This window comes from Zonotrichia leucophrys, chromosome 1A (genome assembly GCF_028769735.1).
Source record: "Zonotrichia leucophrys gambelii isolate GWCS_2022_RI chromosome 1A, RI_Zleu_2.0, whole genome shotgun sequence".
Lineage (NCBI taxonomy): Eukaryota > Metazoa > Chordata > Aves > Passeriformes > Passerellidae > Zonotrichia > Zonotrichia leucophrys.
In genome coordinates this window covers 4,187,693-4,202,126 of record NC_088170.1, presented here as the reverse complement: position 1 = coordinate 4,202,126, position 14,434 = coordinate 4,187,693, and the positions used below count along the sequence as shown (strand labels likewise).

The 14,434-nt window shown below is 47.2% G+C and overlaps 1 protein-coding gene across 15 annotated transcripts in view; it reads right to left on the bottom strand.

The window, feature by feature from the left end:
* The window catches only part of MICAL3 (microtubule associated monooxygenase, calponin and LIM domain containing 3), a 160,796-nt gene extending 149,515 nt beyond the window's left edge, over nucleotides 1-11,281 (bottom strand). For 14 of the 15 annotated variants that reach the window (XM_064735721.1, XM_064735620.1, XM_064735596.1 and 11 more), the window contains exon 1: nucleotides 3,385-3,512. The gene's annotated coding sequence lies outside the window, so the exon portion shown is untranslated. Of the gene's footprint in view, nucleotides 1-3,384; nucleotides 3,513-10,982 lie in introns of those variants that run through there. The other variant, XM_064735605.1, reaches the window with a different exon arrangement.
* Nucleotides 11,282-14,434: the final 3,153 nt, after the last annotated feature.

Below are 14,434 nucleotides of genomic sequence, written 5' to 3'. Positions count from 1 at the left end.
CTGCTAACACAAAGAAACCAAATGCTGTTAGAGTCTTATCAACTCATTAACCCATATTCCAACTACCTCACCATTAGAAGGAATCCACAGGTATAGACAACAAATAATTCACTGAAATTGAGCTCATCCTGGGCCCCAAACACTCAGCTGAAATCCACATGTTTTCACACCATTCACAAACACTGTCTATTGCAGCTCTCATTCCTTGGCTTGTAGATGTTCCAGGCTCCCCTGGATGCACTTTTCCCTTTCTCCCTCTCCCCTGAGCAATTACAACGTGAGATGTCATTCAACTGGGGGAAGGAGGAGGAGAAAAAGGAAGGAAAGGGTGGTGAGCTGACGTTCCTATGCTGGCTTACCCCTTGCTCTATCCCCATGGTTTTGGGCTGCCCTCCTAGTAAACAAACAGTGCCTGCCTCTTGTATCTATCACATCATTTCCAAACAGCAGCATGAGCTCCAGCTGGGCATCACTGCTATTTTATTTCCACCTCTCCAGTCATGAGCAGCACCCCTGGAGCTGACATCTAGGTTACATCCTGCCATAGTCTGCAAGGGTCAGGTCAGTTCTGAAGACCTAAAACAACACCTAAGGGCAAACACAGCTCACAGGGGAGCTCACATGAATCCCCCTTCCCTGCACTGATCATTGGGAACAGTTCCCTCCTCCCCTTTCTGGATAAAAAGATGAGATTATCATTAGGGTCTGTGACAGTAAAAGCATTCCCAGGAAACCTCTCAGGGAGCACATCCACACCAGGAGCACCTCAGCAACACAGGAGCTGGCAGAGCTGCACTTTGCAGCCCTGTATGGACAGGGCAGTGTCAGAGCAGCTGCCAGGGCAGGCGTGTGCCTTGCTCCTGTGTGATGTCCCTGCAGCTGCACTGATGGGGCTTCCTTCACTCCAGGGTGTTAGGACAGAGACCAAGGGGCAGAGAAAAGATTCCTAAATCATCAGGCTGTAAGGGCACACACAGGCTCTGCTGTTGCTCTCGTGGGCAATTTCCAGTGGCACAGCCAGAGTGGGAGATTCCTGCCTCAGCCAAGGACAGACAGCAGCAGCACAGACAGCTCTCCCTACACCTGCAGCTACCCTGAGCTGCTCCGAGATTAGGGCAGCCCCTGTGTTTGCAAAGGAGAAAATGAACAAAATCCTAAAGGAGAAAACTAACAAAATCCTAATCCATTCACGGATTACCCAAGTGCCTGAGAAGTAATTTTTAAATCCTGCAAAAAAAGAGGAACATGTCCAAGCTCTGCCTCAGCTTTCTCCAAGAAGTGTCACCAGCTCTGCACTACCATGTGAACACCAGGACTCAAAGTAACAGTGCCAGAGCCTTTATCAAGAGACCTGCACCTGCAAAAGAACTGAGATTTCTCATGTGAGGCATGTTCACAGGATAGCTGAAACCCAGGGAGGCAAGAAAGCTCAGAATAAAATGTCATCCTGACCTCAACCAGCTGCATTTGGGTTTATACAGGAATATACAGTTACATATTATTTACAGATCCTTTCTTAATACACAGCATAGTCAGAAACAGGACTTGTACTCAAATTTATTGAATATTGATACATGTAATTCAGCAGCATAACTATTAGTTATGTCTTCTGCACAAATACTTAGAATTAACTGGTAAAAGAAAAATATTTATGGCTGTCCTGTAACACTGAAGAGGAGTTCCCCATCATTAATACAATAATTACAGGATTACCAACATCACAAATTAGCTGTAAGGTGTGCCTTCCATGTAATTTAAGACATGAATGAATACAAGTCCAGCACACCTGGTTAAGCCATCAGCTTAGACACAAGTAGTTTAGCAAGCTTCGAGCTAATTACAAACACATCTCTTTTCTTAACTGTAGTGTGATTTTTGCAGATGAAAGTGCCATGGACTTCTGGCTGGTTTAAAGAGGCGCTGCCAACTTCAATCTAACTCTAAATCTAGTTTTGTACCAGTAAGCTTTCACAGACTCTCAGGCCAGCAGAAATATTCCCATGATTGAAGAGCTTAATTCCCATGCAGGGAGTTATTTTTACTGAACATATCCCTGCAGTGCAACCAACCCAAACACAAGTACCGAGAATGTAACAGTGAGAAATAAACAGAATATGTACATTGTAAGAAATACAGAAAAATATATTAGCGTAACTTTCGGTAAGAGTAGTATATTTCAAGCAAGTGCATAATTACTGAAAGAAAACCTTGTTTATTTCATCTTTCAAAGGTCAGTTTCCTTGTTTATTTCAAAGTTTCTAGTTTTTTAGAAACTTTGAAATACACAAGGTAACTGAGCTTTGAAAAATGCCTCGTGGATAGTCAGTTTCAGCATATCCAGCTTGTCCACTGAGAGCCCATTTATTTGCTCAGCTTCCCCTAAGTCCATTACACCAGCACAGACAAAGTTCATTTAAAGTGCAGAAAAACCAAGAACGCCAATTTGAGTCTAACACTCAAAGTCTTCCCGTAGATTCTTCATTTTTTTTCAACTTTCTAAGCAGCATGACAGGACCAACAAGGGAAGCAGCATTTTTTTGTCGTGTCAGACTTAACAGTAACTTTTATCGAGACGGAGGAATCATTTCCAGGTGCTCCGGAGCACTAACCTTAAAGGGATGAGGTAAGAGAGGACAGCATGAAGTAAGAGAGATCTTCTTCAGTATATGGAATTAAGGCATTGCAGTGAATGGACAACCGGGTTTTTATTATCGTACAAGAGAAAACCTATTTTTAGACGCAGCGGCCCTTGTTAAGTACTAAACATCTTAAACACACCTTAGGACAACGGCCCGCAGTGATTAAGAATGAGCCATAACACAACAAATGGAGGAAGAGAGGCACAAGCATTACAATCGCTCATACTGCCTTTATCTCGAATGACAATAAAAGGGCCAAAGGCAGGACAAGCAGCAGCCTGTGCGAGCTGCGGGCGGTTTATGCCGTGCCTCACGTAGGGGTGCCGTAAGCTCCGTGTGACGGAAGCACCGGCAGCGCTCCGTGACCCTGAGGCGGCCGCGGGCGCTGCGAGGCACCCGCGCGGCGCCCGGGGCGATGCGGCCGAGCCGCAGCAGCCGCGCGGTGCCCTCGGGGCTGAGCCGCCCGCTCCGGCCCGGGTCCGCCCCGTTCCTGCCCGGCGCCGAGCCGTGTAACCGGGGCACGGAGCCGGCACAGGACCGCCGGCAGAGACCGCGCTCCGGTGCCCGCCGCCCTGCGCCCTGTGCCCGCCTCAGCCGCAGCCGCCGCTCCCCACACGGCGCGCAGACCCCGCTCCGCGCGCCGGGGCCGTTCCCCGCGCGGTGCCGCCACACGACGGGGACCCTCCGCCGCCGCCCCCGCCCCACCTGCCGACCCGCAGCCCTCCCGCCCACCGCGGACACTTGCCTTCGCTTCATGCCGCTGCTCGGGAGCGGCGGAGCGGGGCTGGGGCTACACCGGGACTGAGGCTGGAGCGGAGCGGGACCGGCCCGTCCCTGCCCGCCGCGGGAGGGGCGGGTGCAGCCGCGGCGGCGCGCGCGCGCACACCTTGGCAGCTCGCGCTGCCGCTGCCCCGCCCACCGCACGGGCAGAGCCCCCTTCCCGCCCAGCCCTTCGGGCGGCGCACCGGGGACAGGGGAGGGGCGGCGGTAAACGGCGGCTTCGCAGCCGCTGGGCATGCCGTGCAGAGGAGAGACAAGGGGAGGAGAGCAAAGGCAACGGGAAAGCAACAGGTATGGCGGAGAACGGGCGCCATGCCCCGCGCGATTATCCCCCGACAGCGGAGACAGTCCCGCTGCTCCCCCTCCCCTTGTGGCAGTGGTACGCTCCCACCGCTCGAATTGCAACCGGCCGGGCGGGGATTGGTGGAGATCAAAAAAGGGGCGGGGCCAAGTGGCGGCCGTTTAAAGCGCCCCCGGGCGGAGGGGTGCGCGCCTCGGGAGCGCGCCCCGGGACACAGGGAACGCCGGTGGAGCCGAGCGGTGGCACCGGGGCGGGGGGGGGGGAAGGCGGCCGCAGAGACCCTTGTAAAGCCGTCTTGAGAAAAGCCCGGAGATGTTTTTGGCTCGGGGTGGCCGTAGCAGCTCGTCCCGTTGGGAGCGTGATGCGCTCGGGGAGAGCTCCGTACCCCTGCGCTCGGGAAGTGCAGTAATTACATATCCTCTGAACAGAGAGAAACATGGTTCTCCCAGGAAAATCCTGGGAAGCGGTGTAGAAGCTGTAGGAAACTTGGAAGAAAGAGTTTAAACAATTATTATCTCTCTTTCCGTAACTATTGTTTATAGATATAGTTCTCTAGAGTGCACTATTCACAGCTCATAATAGTGTGAGAGAAGATTCCTAAAGGCCAATCCAATCTTAAGTCCACCATTGTTTCTATAAGAACTGTAGATTTCTATTAATAAAGTGTCTCTTCATGCCTTCTGATGAAATCTCTGTATCACCTTTATCTGACCCTGATACCCCTGCAGTGAAAGAGAAAATGAGCAGTGTTGCAGCAGGTGGATGCTGCTGCCATCATCCTTGTCTCCAGCTAATCATCTCGGCTTGGGAGCTCCAAATATTGGCTAATCCCTCAGGTCACACCGAGGTGACAGTGTAGGGACTGGCTGGACCAGGCAATAAGCCAGTCCTGGTCTTTGACAGCACTGAGAGGAACCAGAAATGTCCCACCAAAGCCACAGCTTTCCAACCCTACCTTAAGAGAAGTCTCCATAGCATATTAGAGATTCTGGCATGACAAGTAGTCAGGTATTGTAGTAGCACACAATAAAGCACCAAGCAGATATCATTCATAAGAGAAGCATAAAATGAGTTAATGATATGGCTGAGCAAATTCTTACTACAGTGGGGTATGACAAATATCAGCCAGAAGTGCACAATTCCCAATTCACTATCTATATCCCTGTCTGAGAACAGATGGAGGAAAGCCTTTAGCTGATCTAAACTTGGCTCAGCCCACCCTGTTTACTGATGGAGTTTCCATGAGCAGAGAAATGAGAGCTACTGGTTGCAATCACGGGAGAGCCTCAGCCTGCTGATTCACCTTCCATTATCTGTTCTAAACCAACATTTGCAGGTGTCCTCCTCTGCAAAGCTGCAGGCTGGGGGTGTGTTAATTATTGAAAAATGAAAGCAGATGGAGGAGGGGGTTTACACACAGTGATAGAGGAGATGTTTGGAAATGCTCTCCCGGGGCCTGACTCGCACGGGGTTTGCAGTGATCACTGCCTGAGCTCTCTGAGCAGTCAGGAGGAGAGCTGGCAAGTGGAACAGGAACCTTTGTAAAGTGCTAATAAGGACCCAAACAATTCCCATTAGGGAGCTGCAGAGCCATCTGCACTCTAGCACCAGGCTGCCTATGGCATCCACAGCAAGGCTTGAGTGTCTTGGCTCGATATTTCGGAATCCAGCAGCAGAAAGGCTAAGTCATATGACAGGGTTATTTGCATCATTATGCTGCTGGATTCCCAGAGAAGTTTGCAGTGAGAGGAGGGGTTTAAACAAGTAGAACTGAAGCAGAAACAAAGGACTGTAGTGCCTCTGCATGTCCCTTGTCACCGCATGCACGTGGTGGGCAGAGTGGGAGGAGGGTGGCAGGCAGTACTGTACAGAACTCCAGGCTAATAAAGCACACTCACAAAAACTGCAACATCAGTACAAAATGGGCTCTTTTGCAACACAACAACAAGCTAAGACAGCTGAAATCCTGCATCTCAGCTCAGTTAGAAGCCTGGTGTTCCGGGCTGGTGATGTGCAGGGCAAGCCCAGCACCATTATCTCCCCCGAGGGTTCGACAGAACCCTGGTTTGCACCGGGCTAGGGAGCAGTGTACCCAGCCAGGCAGTGATGGATTCCCTGCGAATTCCTGCCTGCAGGCACTGGAAACTTGGGTGTTGGCACTCCAGAAGTGACCTCTAGTGAGCAGAGCAGCTGTTGAGGAAGCAGTTCCAAACCAACCCAGGGGAAAATATTGTGGTTCCAGACTGAGCTTTTTCAAGGAGCTGAGCTGCTGCCGCTCAAAATAAAGTCAGAGTATGGCACAGTGTCCCATTTCCAAATGTATATATAAAAAAATAACAAAAATATAAATTGTATAGAAAAATAAGTCTATATAGAAAAATAATATATAGGAAATTTTTTTAATGTATTCCAAGAGAAATTATTGATGGCTCATAAGGCCCAGGTGTTGCTCCCAGTCAGACAAGGAGTATAACAAGGAAGGCAAGTTACAGAAGAAAACTCAGGAAAGTTTTTGGTATCTCTATGTAATCAAAGCTATTTTCACAGTAAAAATAGCCAAGGAATCTTAAATTCTATTTTTACAATCTTCCAAGGTTCAGGACTAGCCAGGTGTATGCTCCTGTGGGAATCTGTAATCTCTTTTAACCGAGAGCACCAAATTCCACGGGAAGCATACTGTCCCAGAGCAGGAACTGTCCCCACATCTGGAAACAGGAAGTAAAAACACAGCAAGCAGATTTTCAAACAAGGAGGTGATCACCAAATGACAGCACTGGAAGGGATACTGAGAGGTCATCTAACTCCAGCCCTGTGAAAGCATCTCTGTCCCATCTGTTTTACCTCTTAAAGACCTCCCCAGTGCAGACACCACAGTCTATCCAGGAAAGATGTTCTCTCATGATTTACTCTTTTTGCCTTTAGAAAGTTTCCTCTAATGGTAAAGCTGGATCTCTCTTACCATAATTTACATGTACTTCTCATCCTACCCAACAGAGACAAAAAAAAAACATTTGCTCCTGAACTCCTGCAACAGCCTTTTAGATGCATGAAAATTTCTCATGTCACTTTTCACATTCTCCAGACCTAAAACTCCATTTTTTCTTGTCTGTCCTCCTAGTTTAGATTGGGTGGGGCTCTGTTGATTCATGGTGCTCCCCTTTGGTGGCTCTCACTTTAATCCATGTCTTTCCTGAGTTTCTCTCCGCAGGAACAGCATACAGTGTGATCCCAGCTGGGGCCTTACCAGAGCAATGCGGAACGGAAGGAGCACTTGGTGTGCTCTGCAATCATCTCTCCTGTTTTTACATTTTAGTGTGACATTCACAGTGACAAAGGATTTTTTGTTGTTTTTTGTTTCAATTTGTATAAGTCAAGGCCACAACATGAAACCAAACTGCCCCTGAGATGCTCTCCATTAACAGGAACTCTTTTCTCCTATGTGCAAGTGTTTTTGTTAAAAGTCACTGTATTTGAATTGCCATCAGCTGTAAGAGACTGAATTGGGATCTTGATGAGTTACAGTCTTGTTTTCTCATGCTCACACTTACTGGGACAGCTAAACCCTTTTTTTGTTTTCAGTGTTAGAGTAATCTGTATACAAATGAGCAGCTAAGAGCTTCCAAAAGAACTGTTTTCAGAAGAAAGTGAAGGACTAGTCTAGTCTACAGAGAATTTAAAATTTTCTGTTTTCTGTCCAGTTGTCCTGGAGCACTGACTTCCTAAGCAAGAGCACAAGTGTTCAATCTGTGGTTCCAATGCAAGGCAGAAGTCACCAAGCACCCAGCATTCTCCTGGTACAAGTGATTATTCACTGCACAGGCATGTGAATAGCTGCAATATTTATGAAATGATGTATTCAACCCCCTGAACACACATGCACACCCTAATCCTGACTGATGTTGTGTGCTGAGCTGGAAACTGAGTTTCAGATTGATTGCTGGTGTTGTTTGGTTGCAAGGAAACAAATACAAGGCTAATTCACTTCAAAGAAACCTATCTCTTGGTGCTCTAAGTAGAAACTTCTGTAGGTAAAAACTTCTGCAGTTAAAAAGGAAAACAAAAAGCCAGCCCATCAGAGGCAGTGAGTTTGGATCATGTAGATAAACATTTCTAACCCATCATGCTGAAAAAATAAGTGTTCTGATAGGAACTAATAAGGAAGGTTTCTCTGGGGCTCCATGCAAATCTGCTGAGTGTTCAGTATAGACTTCAGCATTTGGAACTGTTTTAAGAATGAGAGAGGTTCTGGGTCTGTGCATATCCACTGCAGACAATTTCACTGCTCACAGATTTTGCCAAGCAGTAAAATATAAAGTTGCAGCTTTGGGTTTGCTGCTATGAGTCAAGACTGTGGGCATATGAGAAGCTGATGAGAAACACACAACTTTCACTTCACTAGACTGTAAAGCCTTAAGTAGAATTAACACAAACCAAAGGCTACACAAGTGCAGAAAACTCCCTCCCAAAATGGTAAATTATGCCAAGGCTGGGAAGAGCAGCCCAGCTGAGTTTCACTTCATGCTTTAGGAACAACAGTTCAAGTGTGTAAAGGGGTGTGAGATCCTCCCAAGCAGTAAGACAAGTGTTTGTCAAGGAAGAAACTATAGATGTTCAAGCACACCATACCCAGATGAAGTACTACTAGACTGCTGGCCTACAATTAATCCACTAACCAAAAAAATCACAAGCACAGCATTTTCTTGTACTCAGACAGTCCCCAAGAAGGACCAAAGGGAATGGATTCAAATGTGCCTTGGTGAAATGTAATGGCAACTCCTGCAAGGTCATTATTGAGACCCTTCATGGGTTCTTCACCTAATTTGGACTGTAGAAGCTCCCCATAAGAGCTGCCTGTAAAGCTGAGGTTGGTTTGCTCCATAGCGCATGCATCAAGGTCTAAAAGGCATGTTTACTATTTGGAGTTTGGATTAGGGAGAGCCTGAGCTATGTTTACTATGCTTGTTTATAAAACAACAGCTTTTTACTCCTTTAAGGAAATGTACAGAGCAGCTCCCTTGTGGTGTTGTTGTGGAAATAACTGGCAGTCTCTTCCAAACAGATTTGGAAGTTTCCTTCAAACTCTTAACCATGGTTAGGTTCTCTTTAGCTGTGTTGTCCTGGTTGAGAAGCTTTTTGCTTTATTAGAGCTACTGGAACTGTTCTTTGACAAGCTATAAAAAAGACTCTACCTATGTTCAATCCAAATTCATCACTGTTTAGAGAAGTACTAATAAAAAGGGAAAAGTAAATCAATGAAGTCACTTTATTGATCTTGAGAATGTGGAACTACTATTAATAAAACATGTTGATGTTGTTTTATGGATAGGTCAAAGTCCTGCTAAGGGTGTGTTTGTCATTCTAATTTTTGTGCAGTTTCATCAACAAAGTATTTGCTCTTGCAGTATTGTAGTTATTCATCTCCTGTTTTCCTCCCCCACAGCCAGAACATCTGCTAAATGTTTCTGAATCCGAGCTTGTTGGGCTAGGGCCCGCTGCTTTTCCATATTTATGAACTGTGTGGTACACTGGCACTCATTCAGCAGCCTGCTTCCCCAGGCTCATGCACAATGACATCAGCTGCTGTGGGTTTGTGTGCAGGAGATCCACATGTGCAGGGCTCACACAGGGGGCTGCAGAAATCCTCTGGCCTCCAGAAGCACTCAAACTCCACTGCTGCCCAGGAACAGAACTATCAATTAACACTGGAGCCATGCAGGGATGAGGAAGAGGAACTACAGGTATTTATGGTGTCACCTGGAATTGTAATGAAGAGTAATGGGCTAAAATGGAATGAAAAGAGTTCTATCTGACTCCTGAAATATCATCCAAATATTTTTCAGTTTGGTCAAAGAGGCCAACTAAACAAAAGCTACTGTGCTTGTGTTAGTTGTAACAGGCAGGACAAAGCAGGAGGAAGGAGCCCATAATTAATTTCTGACTTGTGTTTTTGCTCTGTAGTAGCCCAGGCTGTCATGCCAACGCTCACACAGGCCCAGCTTTATGCCATGTACACACTGAGGGGAGGCTGCTGTGCCATTCTCGTGCCCACACGTGACCCCCATCACACCAGGAGAGGCTGTGCTCACAAACTGCCCTTGTGTGCCCGGCCTGGGTGACCTGTCCCTGCTCCCTTCCCAGCTGCTCTGCAAACTGTGCCTTGCCAAAGTCAGGGATGCAGGAGTTTCAAACCTCGTGAGAAACAAGGGACCCCCATCCCCTCTCGACTCTGAGAGCTCTGAGGGTCATTTGTCTGCCTAAATGCATGCCAGCAACAGACCACAGGCACAATCACAGCCTAATAGTCCTAATGAGATTACAGCTAGAGATGCCCCAGTGCTGCTGGCTGATTAAGGAACAGAACAAGCACCAAATTCATCTGGAGAAAAAGAAATCTCCTTGCCTTTCAACCTGCAGGTTGATCAGGATTTCAGATCTATGGTGTACAACCTTTGATTTCTTTTCCCTTATAATTCCTTACAATTATTTTTTTGCAATCCATTACTTTCTGTACAAAGCAGTGTATTCATTTCACAGATGACTAAGTTACATGAATATTTTTCAGGACATGATTTGAAACTGATGATCACACTGCTCAGTAACATGACTACATTTATAGATGCCTATTGTTAGCCATGGTAGGTTGATCTCACCCATGGCTACTGTCTGTGTGCTTGACTGTGGCACCCATGTGCTACAGGGGAACGTGGTGGATCTCTGCCAGTATAATAATTCCTTTTATCAGCAGTTTATCTGGAGCATCTGTTTGTCTCATCAGAGTGAAACTGCTTGTAACTCTATCCTCCACAGGGCAAATACTCTTTCTGCACCTGTTCAAGCATTTGATTTACTTACTGCTTCAATTCTTAATCTCAATGAAAACAAATAAGTCAGCTTGTACAACAAAGGCTGGAACCATGAATTAAATGGAAAAGCTGATACAGGAGCATATCAGCTGGCTAGAGCACAAACCTGGTATTAAGGTAGGATTGTGCAGAGCTCACTGCAAACTGCAGATCTCATCGGGCTTCCTGCAAGAAACCTGCTGCTGCTGATGGCAAGGCTGCAGCTCCTGCAGGAATTCATGCCTAGGACAAAAAGCCAGTAGCAGTGCATTCACGGAATTTGCAAGAAGCCTAGAGCTAGCACAAAAGAAAATTCCTCCCCTCAGACACCAGAAACCCCGGAATTTCCTAGCCAATGGCAAACAATAAATAAACAATTTGCAGCAGAAGGTAGGGGAGGCTGGCTGGGTGGGTACTCACCGGGAATGACCTTCTTCTCACATGAGTAACTCCTCCCGACAGGTGCTCCCAGCTCCCCGCCTCTGCAGGGGCAGACACCCAAAGGAGAGCCCCTGCCCTGCCCTGCCTCACACGGCTTCTCCTTGCAGCAGCGATTTTCTCCTTCTCCAGGCTGTGAGGTAAAGCCACAATTTAAAAGGAACGGGATCTGGGGTGCGAATCTCCTTGTGCGAGCCTTTGCCAGAGCATCTCGAGGAGGCTGAGTGATGATGGCTCTGGCTGCCAAGTCGTCACGGTTGCCACAGCAACGGAGCAGTGGTCCCCTGTGGCTGGCGAAGGGAGTGGCAGTGGGAGCACCGAATGGATGCACTGCCTCCTCCTCCTCCTCCTCCCAGGGCTCCTCTGACCTGGGGAACCCACCCCTTTCTCCAAAAAGGCTGTTCGATGCACAAGGTGTTTCCCTCACACCCCTCCTCCCACCTTGGTTACTCCACTCACAGATCTCCACAGCATCTTTAATCTTGTCTCTGTGGTGGTGGAGGAAAGCTGGCATAACCCCGAAAGAGCTGCTGGCATCCCCTGAGAAATGCCATGGCTTGTGAAAAGAGGAGAAAAGAAACCTTGTTCTGGTGAAAATCTGAGCAGGAGCACACGCTCCCCAGTGTTTGAAGAAGTGCTGGGGCAGTGTGATATAATCTTGTCTCTGTGAGCAGGTGAATGAGCAGTTGAGAGAGCAGGAGGGGATTTCTCTGCCAAGTGTTTCTCTGCCAACAGAGCCGAGCACAAGTGTGTCTGTGAGGCCCTGTTACTGCCACGGGGAAGCTCAGGGCAGGCAGCATTCCTTTGTTCCTGTCCCCTCAACTGAAAAGTCTCGGTGCTGTCATTTCTGAGCTATAATATTGCTCTTTTCTACTTATTTTTATTATAACACCTACATAAACATTAGCAGTAATGTTAGGCAGGACAGTCCAGCACAGTGCAGATCTGCAGAGTCTGGGCTGGAGTCAGAAAAGCAGCCAAGGCTGCAGAAGCAGGCGTTATTTTGCTGGACAATGAACAATTCAGCCTTGTTTTGGAAAGCAACTCCTTGGATAGTTAAATAATACCACTTGTTTATGAGACAGACTATTTATCTCATCTTCTTTATAAAATGTTGCTAACGGTCCTTTGTTGCTTTCCTGATTATTCTCTCTTAAAGCCAAGTGCTTCTTTTAAGGTAATGGGTTTCCTCTCTCAGGGCACAGTAACAAACACAGCTCTGTGTGCACGTAGGTGGTGTGGACAAAAACAAACACACAGAAGTAAAACCCACACATTTTCCTTCTTAACTGACTCTCCTGTCCTCACTTTCAACCCAGGTTTTTGGGCAATCTGTGACAGTGGCTCATCCCAATTTGCTAGGTAGGGACAGGCCTCCAGGGGCCAAAATCCAGATGTTAAGAGATCCCATCATGACAAGGGGTTAAGTACCTTTTTGCTCCACTGTAATCTGCAGCAGCAGAGATGGGACTAGTTAAGAACAGCAGTATCAGCCAGAAGGGCTGATTATAATCTAGTTCAATTCTAGAAAGAGTTGAACTAGATTATAAAAGCTGTGAGCAGGCAAAAAACCCTCACGTGTTAAAAGAAGTAAAGTAAAAATTCTAATATTTTTATTTATCTTTGCCTCTGCCCTCAGACTGAGTTTTCCAGCTTTCCACCAACATACTGAGAGATTAAAACTTAACTTGATTTAGAAAAAACATTTCAATTTCTGCTATGTTTACAGGATTCTTCAATGTGGGACTTGGAGAACATCACCAAACACGGTGATGGCCATGACAACACCACTGGGCTTGGCAGTGCAGAATATCTCTGTGAAGGAAAGTCCATCTAGGCCCAGCCTAAGGGAGTCTGGAGCCTTCTGATTACAGGTGCTGGATTTAACAGCATCACCCCCACACACAGACACCCTCCCTGCACAGTGCCTGGTTCAAAATCAGTTATTGGTACAGCCAGAATTAGGAGCACCCAGTTCCACACAGGTGTGAGGTTACTAAATATATGAAGGCGCCTTATAGAAATTCAAGTTATCACAAGCATTTAATGCCTGTTTCCTCAGTAACCTTAAATGAGACTGCAGCAAGATAGAAACTGAGCTGCACACTTGGTCTCACACAGGAAAGTGGTGCTTGGTACATATAATTAAATAAATCTGTTTTGCTGACACTCCCTCCCCCACCCTTTCCCTCAGCTATTTTTATGCTTGGCTTAGTGGAAAAGACTTGGTGCCTCTGGGTGTGAAGCATGGAGCCATTCAAAACGAAGCTGTCCCCTGAAGAAGACAATCCTGAGCAGGAATAATGCTGGGCTCTCAGGGGGCAGGAAAGCAGCAGAGGAATGCAGGGCAGAGGAGGTGGCTGGGCTTGGCCTGCAGCACTGAGAAGTCTTTTCCATTTGCAGCTCTCTCCTCCTGCAGTCAGAGCTGCTTCATGGCATCACGAGGGCTGCTGTAGCATTACTCAGGGAAGAGGGTATAAAAATGACAGCAGCTAATAAGCACCCATTTCTCATCAGTGGCCTCATAAGGCTCATTGCACAAACAGAACGTTTCGGAGGCCAACGGGCTGGAAATGACATTCTGTCTGCTGGATCCCAAGCAGCACAGAGAGAGATTGCCTCCCTGAGCCTGGACACCAGCAAAGGGAGGGCAAGCCCCAAATGTGTGTCCACAGGAGGGCACAGACTTCAGAAACTGAGCTGGAGTGCTAAAAACACAGCACAGCCATTCTTCCTGGTGATCAGGAGCAGAAACATTGAATGTTCCTTTGTCCACAAATGTCCAGACCACACTCCTGGTTCTGAAGTTCCCTCACAGAAAGGAAGGCTTTGTCTGGAGCTCACGACTGAGGACAGCAAGAAATGCTGAAAAAAACCTGAAAATAACCAACCCAAGCTTGGTGGAGCAGGGTGGAAACACACCTTGAGGCCTTGGTTCAGGGGAGGCAGTCATGCTTCCCAGAGGAGAGGCTGGCTGGTGGGAAGGACAGACACTGGACACAGCTGTGTGTGGTCCCAGAGCAGCACAAAGGCTGGGAGTGTGTGTTTGTGTGTGTAGGAAGGGAGCTGCTATAGTGGGAGTGCAGCCCCTGCACGTGAATTATAGATGCCAAAGCTGAAAAAGTGCTTGCTGGCCTGTTCACTTCCCCTTCCTTTGTCTGCTGAAGATCTGAAAAGCTGAATCTTCCACTCATTGCACCAAAGGATCTAATGCAGTATATTTGCTCTAGTATCATCAGTCACAAATTAGCTCATTCTGACCAAAAAAAAAAACTTGACAAGATTGGTTATTTCAAACATCCAGGTTAATTTTGCTCTTAGTGTCACTATCCAGGTTTATTTTAAACCCACATTTAAATTTTTTTCTCACCCTGATCTATAGTTAGGCTTGTTAGGAAGTGTCTGTGCTGTTTTTTCTATTTTTAAGATATGGG